The sequence below is a fragment of the Calidris pugnax genome, unplaced genomic scaffold, assembly GCF_001431845.1.
Source record: "Calidris pugnax isolate Ruff unplaced genomic scaffold, ASM143184v1 scaffold20, whole genome shotgun sequence".
NCBI lineage: Eukaryota > Metazoa > Chordata > Aves > Charadriiformes > Scolopacidae > Calidris > Calidris pugnax.
In genome coordinates, this window is record NW_015094510.1 from 31,379,078 (window position 1) to 31,395,137 (window position 16,060).

The following is a 16,060-nucleotide window of genomic DNA, read 5'->3' on the forward strand; positions in this document are numbered from 1 at the left end:
AGAGGTTGTCTCCAGGAATAGAGCATTACTAGACAGACAGGTCCCACATTTGCCTTATTTTTATTATAGTCACCACTTGGAAAAAATGGGTAAAGAACAAAGTTTCTATTCCTAAAAACTTGCATTATTTTAGATGTGGAATGCCAGTGACAGAGAATCTGGTGAGGCCTGGAAGATGAGGGGATACAGCAGTAGGACGATGTCGCTCTGCAGCACGTGCATATTCAGGCAGTTTGGGAGGATTTGAAAATATTTCTATTCCTTCTCTAATAGTGTTCAAGAATTAAAACTTCCAGTGAATTAACTGAAGAAGAATCAGTTGGAGAACTGTCAGCAAGTTTCATGTTGCATAGAGGAAAGTGGATTTTTTGGCAGGAGCAGAGAAACTGCTTTGATATTAGTTCAATTGTGTAGCATGAGTTTGATTTAATAAGAGGCTGAATACGGAGAGAGGAAGAGTTATGTGAAATATTTAAGGCAAGGAGAGGTCATTTAAACCAGAAACAGCTATATACACAAAATGGTGTGTGAATGGAAGTCTAAACTTGAGGCATGAGTCCAATGGGTTGTTGTGTGTGAAGCAGCTGACTGTAGCTTACTGAAGTGAAAACTTTAAACAAGGACTGATTAGTGCTGGCTACAGAGAACATCTTTGAAAAAGCAGACTGAATTAGTCAGGATTACATTTTTATCAACCCTGCCTGTCAGGCAAGTCCTTTAGAGTCTACATCGTTGATCAGACTCACACATAACAACAGGAGGATGTAAGATTTCAGTAACATACTCAGAACAAGCCAAATCTGCTGTCACAATAATCTCTTCGCTCTGAACTGACACGGCAGGGTCCCACATCAGTGACCTCCGCCGGTATGACAGTGACTGCGTGCTGAAAGGACTAACTTAGGGTTTATGACTTACATCTTAGAAATACAGTTCACTCACCGAACACTGAACCTGCCATGTTAGACAGACCTGTTTTGCTTAGCCTTTCTTCACATCTCACAAATGACAGGGGGTTGAGAAGAGGATACAAATCCACATGTAATTCAGCACACAATGAGAAGTTACACTGGGGAAAGGAAGTTCTCAGATACAACAGTAACAAGAAAGAGGTAAAGGCTGAAATGAAATTTAATTGAAAAGTTAGATGTTTCAAAATAACCAGTAACCTTCTAATGCTGGAAATTACAAGGTCATCATGAGTCCCTGAAAAGAAGTTGCTCAATCAGTTGGCATCCTATGGTTTGCATCCCATCAGATTTGCATCCTCTGATCTTGTTTCTCTCCTTGCTCTGATGGATAACCCTGACAGTCAGCTTTTACAAACAGACACCCGATACGGCAAAAATCATGAGCAGTCCAGAGTGCAGTGAGTGCAATTTTATGTGGGCTAGGACCTGCAACATTGCATTAGATTGTCCATATTTCATATGGGATTTAAATTGCTTAAATATAATGCAACATGAAGTGGTGATGTTAAAAAAATCCACAGGTGGTCAAAGCAGTGAATATTCTCTTTTTTTTTTTTTTTTTTTTTGCTAGGACCTGCAACATTGCATTAGATTGTCCATATTTCATATGGGATTTAAATTGCTTAAATATAATGCAACATGAAGTGGTGATGTTAAAAAAATCCACAGGTGGTCAAAGCAGTGAATATTCTTTTTTTTTTTTTTTTTTTTAGGGCGGAATCATATTTTTATGCTATAATACTAAGAACAAGTGAAAACAGCTTTGAAACACTATAATTCTGTAAACGCAGATCTACTTTTCTGGAATATCACACAATTTAAATGTAAATTCAATAGACTACATTACCTTTTCAGTGTTAAGTTTGTAAGAGTGAGCAATACCAGAGGTCCTGTTGACTGACTTAATTTCTTTACAAAGGGGTTTGCAGGAGAAAAATGTTAAGATGGTAAGATACAGCTAAATTAATTTTGTATCATAATCAAGTGGCTACTGCTTGCATTTTACAGTTGGGCATAAAACACTTAGAAAGATTTTTTATAAGTGTTCCAGGGAAGGAAGAGTATGACCTCAGTGTGGACATTTCACTGGAAGAAGATAAACTTTGCTCTCTAGCATGTGAATAATATGCTAGACAGCAGAGAGGATTCAATGGAGCTTGCTATCTCTTCATGATCTTCTGTTGTAATCACTGTTCTCTACCTATTCCTTTCAAACAACACTGAGGCCAAGGGACGTTTTTGTCTTCCTTGGCAAAGTCTGTTTCTTTTGCTGTGGCATTCCAGAGGGATATTAGATGTGGGGTTTTGAACCTTCTCTCTTTTTCAGATGGATTATTGAAGTTTTTGGGTGCAAAATGGAAATCTTTTTTATTTGGGTTTATCGTTTCCCTTAATATATTATGTAGTGTGGGAGTAAAGAGCCAGAGAACATTTAGACCTCTGGATTGTTGTTTTCCGGAAATGTTTGATTCATCAGAAATATGTGAGTTCTTTTACTGTAAGTTACGGGTTCTCACCTTCCCAGGCTGACTTCAGAAATGGTCTAAACCCTGGAGAACTTCCAGTTTCAGATATACTGTTTTCTCCATGAGTTATATTCTTGAGTAAGATTATCCTAGCTGGAAAGTCATATGAAGGAAGTTATTGTTTTATATTTATCCTATTTATGTAGTCCTTCCTTCAAAATTTGCTGCTTTTCACTGTTGAAGACAAGATAATGTGCTTGCTCTCAACCTTTGGCCTGACCTTGCCAATCAGAAGTTTACAACATGCAGAGCCACAAGAATCCTGAAGTTTCTAGACTTGACCTATACAGTTTTAAATTATCTGTCTGGGCATCCATCTTTGTTCTCTTCCAGTGAGTTAGTCAGAGGCATGAAATCTTTCCCAGGGTGTGGTAGGGTTAGAGAGAATAGACACTTCCTCTCCCAGTCTTGCTTCTCCCCAGCACCATTTCTGTGGAGCTCTGAGTCTTGATGAACCTGGTAGCTCTTTTGTTACTGGAGGCTTGATTCTTCATCTAATGGATACAGGGTTGAACCACTCAGTGTAAGGACACATTCCATACATTCTGGCTTTGTACTGTACAATATGTTCACCATAATTTTTGCGTATAAAAAACACATCCAGCATTAATATGTCAGCACTCTCAGGTTAACATTAAATGCAATCAGTCAGCCTAAACTAAGGCGAGACCAAACTCCACAATGAATTTTACTTCAGTGGTGGACAGCAAATGAATCAACTCTTTATTCTCCTTATCTCATCCCCTGCAAATAATAATTAAAATATTGTCAATGGCAAATTTTCTGGTTTTAAGGTATTTTCATAGTGACCTTTTCTGTTTCTTCCCCCTTTGCTATAAGTCTGTATATCTCCCAAGTTCCTTTACATTTGAGAAACTGCTAAGATATTAAGTAAATTGTTTCTTTCATTGAGGACCTGATTGGTTTTGCCATTATAACCTTCTCTAGCGAAAGCAGTAGCCTCCTTAAAAAAGGATTAGGGGGAGGAAGGAAGAAATGTACGAATAAATGAGTTTGTTGGTTTGCTGCCTGACAACATTGTTCCAGATCAACATTATGAGAAAATCTTTAGAGCTGTATTCAAAAGTGAGTATTTTTTTGGAAGTAAGCCTATGGATTTGATTTCCAGAAATTCAAAAAGCATGTAGTTCATGTCACTAACAACTATAATTGCCCAACATTTTATAATGTAATAGTTGCAACTATTATAATAATCTTATGTATATACTTCTATATTTTAAATATAATTATAAGTCTAAATCAGAAAAAAGGTCTGTCCAAAGCTGAGGAATCCACATTCCAGCTAAAGGTCCTTATAAAACAATTGACTATTATACAATCTGCTATATATTGGGAATCTCATTCTTCCATCAGAAGTACTTAAGTCACAGCTGCAAACGCAACCCCTACAGTTAGGTTAGATAAAGGAAGATCTATAGGGATTTACCTTCTATTGGGGTGCTATTTTTTTTTTCTCTGTATCTCAGAGAAATTGCAAAACAATGAAATTTGGTAAGTCTAACAGAATCTGATGAAACGCAACTTGCCAAGCATATGCTTTATGTATTCTCCATTTGACTTAACTGGAATGCCTCTTCCTTCTTTAACTGGTTAAGTGGAGTCAATTGTCTCCTCTTGTCCTTCTCTACTGATTCTGTGGTTTTCAATCTGTTTGTGGAATAATAAATATTTTCCAGGGGAGCTATGGACCCTGAATTAACAAATTCAGGCCATAATAGTATAGACTTCTTTTCCTTAGGGTGTAGTTGTACTGATCTTTTGTCCAATAGGAAAAATGTTAAAGAAAACCTATACCTCCCCCCTGAAGTGCTCCTTGTTCCATGTAACCTTGTACCATGCTCCTTAGCTTTGTTTATATAGCAGATTGTTGAGTCACAAAAATAACATGGTTAAAAATAAACTTAGCAGCAGAAAAATGTTTTTGTTTCTTTGCTTATTATTTGTTCCCTCTTGTTACCTCCTCGAATTTCACTTTATTTCCAGGAATTACCGTCTTAGCAGCCTTCACACAACCTTCTACAGATATGCCGTATCTCTAGACCTTAATGCCATATGCCAAGATCTTCATGATCACCTTGTGACTAAATTATCTCCTATGGTCTAACTTTGTACAACTCTAGCTTGCCTGTCATATTATTATCAGCAAAAGCATACTGGCAAGGGTGAAGCCTGTATTAGTAAGATTGTAACCAGCAGGTCCAGTGATCTTTCCACTTTATTCCACATCTGTGAGACACATCTGGAATTCTGTGTCCAGTTATCGGCTCCCCAGTGCAGGAAAGACACAGACATACAGTAGTGAATCCAAAAGAGATAACCAAGATGGTCAGGGAGCTGGAGCATGAAATATATGAGGAGAGCTTGAGAGACATGGATTTATTCAGCCTGGAGAAGGTAAAGACCTGATTGCGGTTTTCAGCTGGTTGGAACATACAGAGAAGATAGAGTGTGACTTTTTGGAGGTGTACAGTGATAGGATAAAAGGCAATGGACACAAGTTAGAACATGGGAAATTCCAATTACATATTAGGATTCCTTTTTTTTTTTTTTTTTTTTTTATCGTGAGAGTTGTCAAGTGCTGGAACAGTGTCCCAGAGAGGTTGTGGGATCTCCATCCTTAGAGTTGTCCAAGATTAGCCGGACACAGCCTTGAGGAACCTGATCTGATTTTAGCAGCGATTTGTGCTAGAAGAGCTCTGGAGGCCTCTTCCAATCTAAGTTATTCTGTGTTTCTATTGAAAAACTATCAAAGAAATATTTCCTTAAATGAAAAGTCATCTCTGAAAAACAGTGTAAAGGGTAAGACTTGTTCTACCTAAATGCAGCTTTCTAAACCTGAGGGGGTTAGTCTAAGCCAGTTGCCTGGGCTCCTCCATAGACCCTGATGATAAAAAGGCATTTCTGTGGAGTGATTAATCTCATCCTAATTTAGATGTGTCAAACATGTGAGATCAGATACTTTTTGGAAATGTTTGTCTCTCTATTGCAACTGAAGACACAAAAAAGCTTGTTTAAGTTAAACTTCTTTTTTAGGGCTCAGAAGGATTCCTCTCAGCAATGAGAGATGATTAGGACTCTACTAGATATGGACAGCAGTTATGTATGGTTGGGTTTACAGAATATAGGAAATATTTGCAGAATATAGAAAAAGTGTTTTCAATAACATGCAGCTTTTTATTTGCACTGCTGTAGCTCTCCTGCTGGCGTAGATATCATGTATCTGATGATGATATTAGAGATTACATAAAAATTTACAGCCATATGGCCATAAGAGGACACAAAAACTTAAGGGATTTTCAGAAATTCTCTCAATATCACCAAGTATTTGTGTAGCTTCACTGACTCAAATGATGTGAATCACAAGCTCCAAGTTGCCTTATAACCTTCCCAAAACATAGCATGTGGCCACACAAAAATAACAGATGAAAACTTCTGACCACTAGCACCAGAGCAGACAGTCCATGGAGCTGTTTAGGTATCCTTTTTCGTTATTATCACCTCTACTATAAAGAAATTGAGTCATATTTTTTGTTATTCTTGAAAACATGGCTTGAAAATAGAACATTGAAGTGACTGGTAAAATGATGTGCAAAGTGAAGCCACCAAGTGTAATATATAAAACAAGAAGGGAGTGTCAAGACTATCTGACTGACATTTGTGGAAAACACCCTACATTGCTTCTTCAACGTGGGTCAGAGCCCTGACTTGCCAAAAGACAGGCGTTATCCAGGGCAGGATTTGTCACTTAAATGTATAAAAAGAGAAATTGCAGTTTATTGAGAAAGCTGCTAATCGGCGATTCAGGCAGGCGTTATCCAGGGCAGGATTTGTCACTTAAATGTATAAAAAGAGAAATTGCAGTTTATTGAGAAAGCTGCTAATCATTTACCCGATGAAACTATTAGTGTTCCAAAATAATCGATGTTAGCCAGCTGCTGTTCCTCAGCTAATTGTTGTGTTAATGTACAGGCCATCACTCAGCCGGTGATGGTGTAGAGCAGGACAGGAGCAGAGAACAGCAAAGCTTTCCAGCAGCTATTCTCAGCGATTGCTAACGTCCTCACCCCTGCTGGTGGGCAGAGTCCAGCTGCCTCTTACCTGCTAAAAGAGCATTTAAACATTTACAAACACTTTTTTTTTTTTTTTTAGTGTTTGCGCCACCACCTGCCAATTTATGAAAGGATGGATGAGCGCTTGTGAAATGGGAAATCAGGCCCCTGTTTACAGAACAAATGATTCGGTGCAACAGGCCTTATCGGGCTCCCTTCTGCTGCCCGTCCCTCCTTGCTGTGCCTGCCCGGGGTGTCAGCACCAGCGTGTGTGTGCCTGCTCTCTCATTCGGAACAGGAACAAAGCTAGGTTTGCTTTTTTTTTTTTCCTAGTGTGTTTTTTCAAGGTTTTCTTTAAAGCCTGTCCCAGGCACAGGGTGGGAATGAGCAGCCAGGAGGGAAAGAGGGATGTGGGGTATCTTAAACCATCATCTCTATCAAAGCCATCGTAGGCTTCATCCACAGCCAAAGTATGGACTGAAGAGCTCTGGAAAGGTTAATTTAGAAAACAGGGGAAATGAAGTTACCTGAATTAAACTAGCCCACAATTGTCGCACCGTGCAGATACTTTATTAACCCTGGGGGAGCAGTGGGTCTTGAAACACAAGGTTAGGAGAGCCAGAACACACGTTTGGGACTTTAACTGCTAATTGGATTAGAGTTTAAGCCCTATCTGACTCAGGCATAAAGACACATTTTTTACAGCTTCTTATTCACCTTCCTCCGAAAAACACTTTCTCCCAGACTGTTCAGTTCTGTATTATGACTTTGCAGGCTAAAGAGACAATGTTAGTAAACACAGGAGCATTTCAGAAGAGTTGGAACAAGAAACAGAAAGAAAAAAAATATGTCTAATTCATAGAAGCAGGATTGGTTCTGTTACCATTCTTCCCATCTGGGAATGTGGTTAAGTGCAGAATGAATTTACAAATTAAACCACTAAATTGGTAGATGTAGATACTTTTACTGCTACAAAGAGCAACCAGAATACAGAAGAGTTCCTTTTATATATAATTTGTCACTTGGCTTCCCTTTGAAAGTGCACAGAGGATTCTTGAGGCCTTTGAATTGCTAATATCTCAGAAAGAATCTATCCAGCTACAAAAACTGGGCTTGTTTAGTACTTAAGACACCAAGCTCACAAAAAGATTGCTTGTGTTGAGCATTTGCCAATTCAGCTTTTCAGGTAGCAAAAAATAATTAAATTTGGTTTGACAAATAAAAATCCACTGCATATATATATATATGTAAAATATATATAGACATGAAGAAAATTAGTGGATATTAAAAAAAAAAATAGTTCTCATACAGAGGAATGAATTTTCTTATTAGGAAAGGGAGAAATAGCGTCTTATAGATGCTTTCTTGTTAGAGAAACTGCAACATAAACACTCAAAGTAGGAGAATTTTTCTTTTGGAGGACAGTTGCAAATATGGATGTTAAGGGGCCAGATGAAACATTTCATGAGTTGTCCAACTTTTTGGGTCTTTTTGAATCTTTACAGATAAATAATGTTTCTAGCATTTCCTAGAATTGATTAGGATATTGTAATTTGGGGAAGACGAAAGATCCATATTAAAATATTGGATTTGCTGAGACAGCTCTGTGTGGTGCCACCTGTTTTCACTCTGCTACAGCTTTCATTACTTGCTGGCTATTTTTCACTTGACGCATCTGCATAAGTTCCATTAACATTAATGAAAGTTCCATGTTCATGTCAGATGGAGTCTAAATCCTGAAGACTGGAAATAATAGCTTTAATATTTCCTGCAAAGATGTCTGGGGACAAGACAGGTGTACTTCTAATAACTACTTCTTCCTTCCCTGCTCATTATGCCCATGTATTTACCTTTTAAAATAAATTGTTGTTTTCAGGACTAATGTACCTTTACTCAGAAGATAAATTAATTAGATTTAACAGTCAGTAGAATTCAGACAGATTCTAAAATATGAAACAATTTATAGCATGCTTCAGGAAGTCTTAGAAATATAATTTAGCTTTGTGAGATCCAGAATAATTCTATAAGCAAATACAGACAGTGATTTCTCAGAAGGAGTTACAAGGCTTGACCTGGGTGGCATGCCAGGACAAGTCCAGGTCTTATGATGCAATTGCAAGCCTCCCGGCTCCTCGTTTCCTCATACCTATGACTGTTCATGACCTTATAGTCCTTTGGACACAGAAGATCAAGTAATTATTAAGGATCTGCATTGCATTTATTTATCATTTACCTATCCTTGTTTATCATCTTAGGCTTAGCTATAAAAGCAGTGTCTCTTGTTAAAATTTTTCACACCAGCAGGTGGCAAAAATATTTCGTTTACATTCACTCTGGATAGAAACCAGGCTGCCAAAATCTCATCTAATTTGAGACACAGACACCGAAATCAAAGCTGTGTGCATTTCTGCTAGACAGAAACCTACACTTGCAGCCTTCAAATACTGCCTAGTTCTGTAGGCACTTACCTACTTAGCCTGAAAGTCCTCTGAGTGTCTAACTTTAGCTCTTCAAACATGCTGTGAAGTGCTTGCTCTAGGAGGGTGAGCACATATCTCCAGGCTATGTTCCCGTCCTAATCCAGTTTTAGGCAGGCAGCCATCCTGGGCAACTCCTGGAAGAGGAGTTACTACATGTGGTTTTTGCACTAAATGTTACTGGATAAAGCCCTCACTAGCACCTTGAGCTTTCCCCAGTCTACAGTTTCAACTCACTCTCCTGCCTCTGAGAGAAGCGCCCTCACCACAGCGCTGTGGGATGTTGGATCAGGAATGCTTCCTTCAATTCCTCGTGGAGCTGAGCCTGGGATCCAGGGATGTGAGGCACAGGGCAGAGGGAAGAACAGGCATAGGGAGTGTGAGTCTAGGGTGGGTCTAGGCACTCCTGAGAGTCTGGACTTAGTTCCCAAAGGCATTTTTTTTTCTGTAATCCATAATTTCTTCCTCCATTCAGTGTCAGATTTGAAGCAGAATAGATTCTGCAGTATAATCTACTGGTGAAAAACACCCGCATGCTCAGTCTTCTAGTCTGAAGGGTTTGAACAAAAATATCTGATTCTACTGAAATGACACTTAAGGCAGCTGAAATTCTTCATTGAGCTCACGCTTCATTTTTAAACAGGCTTGTGATTGTGATAATTCTTTAAATACAAACTGAATATTCCTTTTATCTGTTGAGGTTTTATCTTCGGTGGTGCTGTGATGCTTTTGCAATAGTTGAGATGCCATCACTGTGCAGTTACAACTTGTAACAGGTCAGAAATGTGTTATTCAGAGTTTACGTGTTCTATGTAATGGTGTGCTTAAAGACAGTTTCCTCTTATAGTTCACCTCCCCTTTTACTCTGGTTAATTTTTAACTTTGCCCAATGCTGCAATTACTACTATGAAAAAAAAATAAAAGGATAGCATTTATAGAAACAAGACTAAAACAATCTCCACTGCAAAACTTTTTCTCTTCTGCTTACATTTTCACATTTTATCTTTTTGCCCCTTTCTTTCCTGAACTGTAGAGATTTGCATTGGATAGAAACCACTATCCCTACATAACTCATAGCTCCTGGTACTACTTGTCTTTTGCAGCTAATTTCTGTTCTTCTACATTTTGTTAATCCTGCCTTCACTTCCACAAGAAAAAAAAAACAATCAAACAAACAAAAAGAAAACTAAAGTCAATTAACCACAAGAAGGAAGAAACCCCCAAATAATCAGAAGTGGCCAACAGTAGCACTCTTCTCCAAGAATATGGATCTGAAGGTTTGGAAATCCCTAGGCTAACAAGGATCTAAAATTCAAGGCTCCCTTTTCCCTAATGAGTGCATGGGCCATTAGTCTATTATAAATCCTATGAACGCATTTTAAAAAGGAAGCAGACTTTGTGAGGGACCTGAACCAGTTAGAGGTCCCAGAACACCCCAGTTTTCAGCTAATGTTTGATATTAGGCAGGAGTTCAGAGCCCCGAAACCTAGTTCAGAGTGTGCTGACGTGTAATGAAAGTTCAGGATTCTTAAAGTTAAGTGAGGGGCACCCCACAAACTTTGATCCTTCCAGGATTAGTGAAGCACTAAGCAAAGGCAGTTCTGCCCTTGGTATCCAGAAGTTCAGTTGAAGATTTTAATCCAGAGTGCTACAGCCCTTTTGTCTCTGTTTCCCAATGCCTTCTATTGGTTCTCCTGTACCTGAAACCTTCTCAGACAATACTCTGAAGAAGTGCAAAGTACCTCAATCTACAACTGTGCTTATGCTCAGTTATTAATACCTGCCCTCTGCTCACTCCACAGGCATGGCACATTAATCCTGGCTTGGAAGACTTTCAGTTTTCTGTAAGACTATGGCAAAGCAGTTTAAAGAAATGAGACCTGTCCACAGGATGGCTATTATCTTCCACCATTCAAGCAAGAAGAAACAATTGAAAAAAAACCCCAACAACACAAAAACCAAACACAAACCCCAAGAACTGGTAATGCTGGGCAGGCAAATTAAGTAGCTGTAGCAGCAATTTAAAGAAAAGCAGCTCAGCAAAGATTAAAAGAGAATTAAAAGCAGCAGGTCCTACCCAGTGCCCAATTTTACATCAAAGATTTGTGTGGTACTTGCTGCTGAGATTTGTAGGTTTGAAGCTTAAACTCTGGAAGAAAAATGCTCATCAAGTTGACTGAAGGTATTATTTCACACCTCTGGAATTAAAAACATGCCCCCACACCCTGTGACCATGAGGGACTGACAGCGCTGAGGATGCTTCAGTGTGAACTGCAAGATTGGCACTTTTCTCTCCCTAAAATGAGCCAAAGATGTTGCCAGGGATTGTCCTGTGACACCTGCATTTAATTTGAGTAGTCACAAGACGGGCGTCCTCTTCTGGGCTCTGGGGTGGATCAGGATGGTGTTTCATTTGGGTGCTCTTTTCCCTTTGTGTCAGTAAATCACAGAATCACAGAATGGCAGAGGTTGGAAGGGACCTCTAGAGATTAGCTACTCCAACCCCCCTGCCACAGTAGGTTCACCTATAGTAGGTTGGACAGGAACCCATCCAGGTGGGTTTTGAATATCTCTAGAGACAGAGACTCCACAACCTCTCTGAGCAGCCTGTTCCAGTGCTCTGTCACCCTCGAAATAAAGAAGTTTTTCCTCATGTTGAGGTGGAATTTTTTGTGTTCCAGTTTGTGCCTGTTGCCCCTGTCCTGTGGTCGGGCACTACTAAAGAGAGTCTGGCCCCATCCTCTTGACAACTGCCTTTCAGATATTTATAAGAGTTGATGAAATCCCTTCTCAGTCTTCTCCAGGCTGAACTGACCCAGGTCTCTCAGCCTTTCCTCATAACAGAGGTGCTCCAGTACCTTGGAGTGTCAAGTCTGGTATTTACAATTGCCTTGGTTTTTGCTGGACAGAACTGGATTGAGTATATTGTTTGATTTCTTAATCACACTGACCTTCTGAATTTAATATGATTCTATAGAAAAGGTCAGGAACTATGGCTCTTCTTTTTTGGCTGCTTCTTATTTATTATCTTTGTTTCAAAGTGTCAGGTTGTCTTCAAATTATGTGACAGACACTGTTCAGTCATCACCATTGGATGCTAAAGTTACTGAAAACAGCTAGGATTTAAATAGTATTTAAGCTAAGTGTGAGGATGCTGTGGGGGCTGGGGCTCACTGGAGCCTGTCCTGCTGCCCCCGCCAGGAGCAGGGCAGCTGGGGGACACAGGGACAGCCACCTGGGGACAGGGCTGGGACATTGGCCTGTGTAGTGGGGCCTGGATCGGTGGGGTGGTGGGCAGTCCCGGGCAGGCCTGCTAGGAATTGGGTTTTCTCAGGTTTTTGCTTGGTTTTGGTTTGCCTTTTTTTTTTTTTTTTTTCCACTCCAGTCATTAATCATAGAATCATCTGGATTGGAAAGGATCTTTAATATCATCAAGTCCAACCATCAACCTGACACTGACAAAGCCACCGCTAAACCATGTCCCTAAGCACCACGTCTACCCGTCCTTTAAATACCTCCAGGGGTGACAATTCCACCACTTCCCCCACTTTGCTACACCCTCCTTTCAGGTAGTCATAGAGAGTGATAAGGTCTCCCCCCAGCCTCCTTTTCTTCTAAACAACTCCAGTTCCCTCAGCTGCTCCTCATAAGGTTTGTTCTCCAGACCCCTCATCAACTTCCTCTTATAAGCAAAAGAGGTTGCTTTAAGCTTTCCTGTGTCATTTCACAGATTCCAAGTATTTCAATGTAAGTGTCCGTGCTATTTTGTTTTAGAGATAGCAGGAAATTTGTGTTTCTGAGATCAGATGATGTGAATTTGACCTTCATCTGCAGACAGAGTTCAGTTTGCCTCCTCATTTTTTTTATGTTTGTCCTTCCATTGGGCACATTCAATAAAAAAGCCTCAGGCTAAAACAAACCAAGTTGCCAGCAACATAAAAAAGATGACAATAACATAGAAAAATACTTTTCTAATTCTGTTGTTTTATGGATTCTTTTGTTTAATCTTATATGGAATTACTTCTTTAAGTAAGTTTACTTGAGGCTATTGAAAATTGATTCTTAGTAATTTAAATTGTCTATTATTAAATTTTATTGGAACTAATAAACTAATTTCAATGTAGTCCTTCCCCATCTGAAGAAAAATTTAAAAGTCTATTTTCACAAATTACCAGTGAATATTGCTTATATTCTCCATTGGACTAATTTAAATTCTGACTTCAGAATTTAGCTCAAAATATACCATCAGAGCCTTCTAACTTGTTTCTCAAATTCTCAATGAGACCTGGCTCCAAGTGAAATTTGGAGAATCTAAAGAAGTTTTGAATCTCTTGTTTGATAGCAGACTGGATAGCTCAATAAAATCCAGATATCTGTAAAATAATTACATTTCTATTCTGGACTAATGGATTTTTTAAAAGTGCATAAATATAATCTCTGTCAAACATGTTCTCAGTCAAAACCACTTAGTGATTTAACAACACATAAATCAAATATGAAATAGTAATGGTTTATAAAAGCTATCATATCTTTGCTTGCCCCTACACATTTTTGGAGTTGGGAGTGATAGTTAATAGACAAGTCTTTCCAAAATTTCCATAATTCCTGATCATCAGGTGAAACATGTCTATACACAGTCACTGCCTCTCCTGAATGACAAAATATGGAATATTTCAATCAAATTGGGCTATGATTGTGATCTATTAACATTTGATATTGCCAGCCGTATGAGTACGCTTTAAAGTGTTGGCTGACAATGGCAGTGTGACTTGAACATACCTTCCTGTCATCCTCTGCGCTGACACTGCTTCTCTGCAGGCAGTGAACCACCTGTGCTGGTTCCTTTGGGGTGAAAGATAGAACTGTTGGAAGGATATTTGATTATTTGAAAGCTGAGATTTAAATTTTCAAAAACTTGTACTCTGGGGAGTGTAGGAAAATTTAATTAATGATGAACAGGGGCAATTTTATGGTAGCAAGGAAAAATCATTTCTTGGGGAGTGGTTTTTTTGGAGGAGATAAGCAGACAATGATTGACACTATTTCCAAATGCTGCCTAGTGCATCTGCATCAGGGCATGTAGGGTCTATTTAAAAAACATGAAAAATGTTATTCTGCTAAATCCCGCTGCATGTTTTGAGTTGATTTACTTTCTTTGGCAAGATGTGCAGCTGAGCCTGGGCCACTCTTGGGACAATCATGCACTGCTCAGAGATGCCAGAGTAGCAGTATCTCCCCAAAATCTTTTTCTTGTGTTTGGTTTGGGAAACAAACATAAAGAGAGTTTCAAATCCACTCTCTCTTGAACCCGCTAGGCACTGTCAGTGCCGGAATTGGAAGTGTCAAATGTGGCTCTCTCCATAGGCACTATTATGTATCTCCAAGGCTTTCAGACATATGGCTAAATAAGAAGATGAATCACTGTCATCCATTTAAAAGGTGGAGAACAAAGAGCATGTCAAGGATGGTGTGAGAACCTCTCTAGCAGTTATCTTAGAGCCGAAACTATTGCAGGCTCTGTAAAGAATTGCTTGTCTGCAGGCAAGGTCACTTATATTAATTTTTATGAATTGCCATCAGTTCCTTGAATCTCATGAACTATGCAATCAAAGGCAAGCAATAAGCTTTGCTAAATCAGTGCTGCAACCTTTAATGATAATATCCACAGCTTTTATGAGATCAGCTCAGTTTTAATTAAAGTTTATTGAAATTGATGCAGCAAACTCCGGAGAATGTGAACCAATAAGCAAGGTCTTTAAAGGACAAAGTGTTACAGGAAGACTAAAAGAGCCAATGGATCACTGGATCTATATCTGGTCATCCTCTGTGCCAGGAAAGATGGTTAATTATTTTTGGATTGCCTCAGTGAGAATTTCATGGGCTTAGCCTCTCTAACCAGAACACTTCAGGAAATTGCTAAACCACTGTATTTTCTCTTCAGGTTATTTTGATCCCCTTTTCCTGTGTTTCCATCATTCTTTTTAAGATTGCTGGCCTGTCTGACCTAGCCTTAAATTTGCTAGTGTAATCTCAGCAACATATCGCTCAATGTAGGCTGCAGCACTTAGCCAGATGTGTTTGAGATTGTCTTCTGCTTGAGTGTCTGATACCATTCCTGAAGGACTTGGGTCTCTCACAGGTCCCTGTGTAATCCCAGCCTGCCATCTCAGGAAATCTCAGAAAATTGGGGTGTCTCAAACAGCACAGTGCTTGTGTTTAGGTAACTTACTTGAGCTCAGATTGTTGAGGTACAACCTAGAAACTCAGCCTTTTTCCTGTAAACTGATCTGCTCATGGAAGCCTCTGTGCCCATATGGACCTTTCAGTGAAATACTAGGAATAGCTGACATAGGTACAAGGAAGGAGTGTTAATTTATGGTTAGAATAATGCTGTAGCACTTGCCACAGCAGCAACTCTTGGGGGTCAAAAAACTTCAGTCATTTAATATTTACCTGGTTGTTGTGTAAGCTCAGTTGTTACATTTCTCACACCTAATGAAAAATAAACTTCTGAATTGCAATTTTAGCAAGCTAACAGGTAAATTAATACACTGGTTCCTGCAACACTTTGTCCTATCTCACAATTTATGTAACATAGCTGTCATATTCAGCCAACTCTGGACTGTTCTCTCTAAATTTCTTTTAGGACATAGTACTCAGGTAGAAATAAATTCTATGGTTTAGTTTAGGTCTGGATTTTTATGTTTGTTTGTTGGTTTGTTGTTTTTTTTTCTAGTGTGAAAAATAATCTGTCATTTTCCACATGAACTTTTACTCAATTTCAAAACAAGAAGTCGCTTCAAAATGTTGTCATTTTTCATAACAATTATAGTGACAATTCTCATCAATTATCTTCATAGTTGACATAATTAAGACTTACAGTGATTTTGTTAGCCTACATTGGTGTATGTAATAGTAATAGCTCCAAAAATATGTCTGCTAGGAACTACCTCATTGAAAAGTGACTTTCTAAAAAAGCAGCTACAATTAAATTTTATAAATTACTGAGGCCAGTT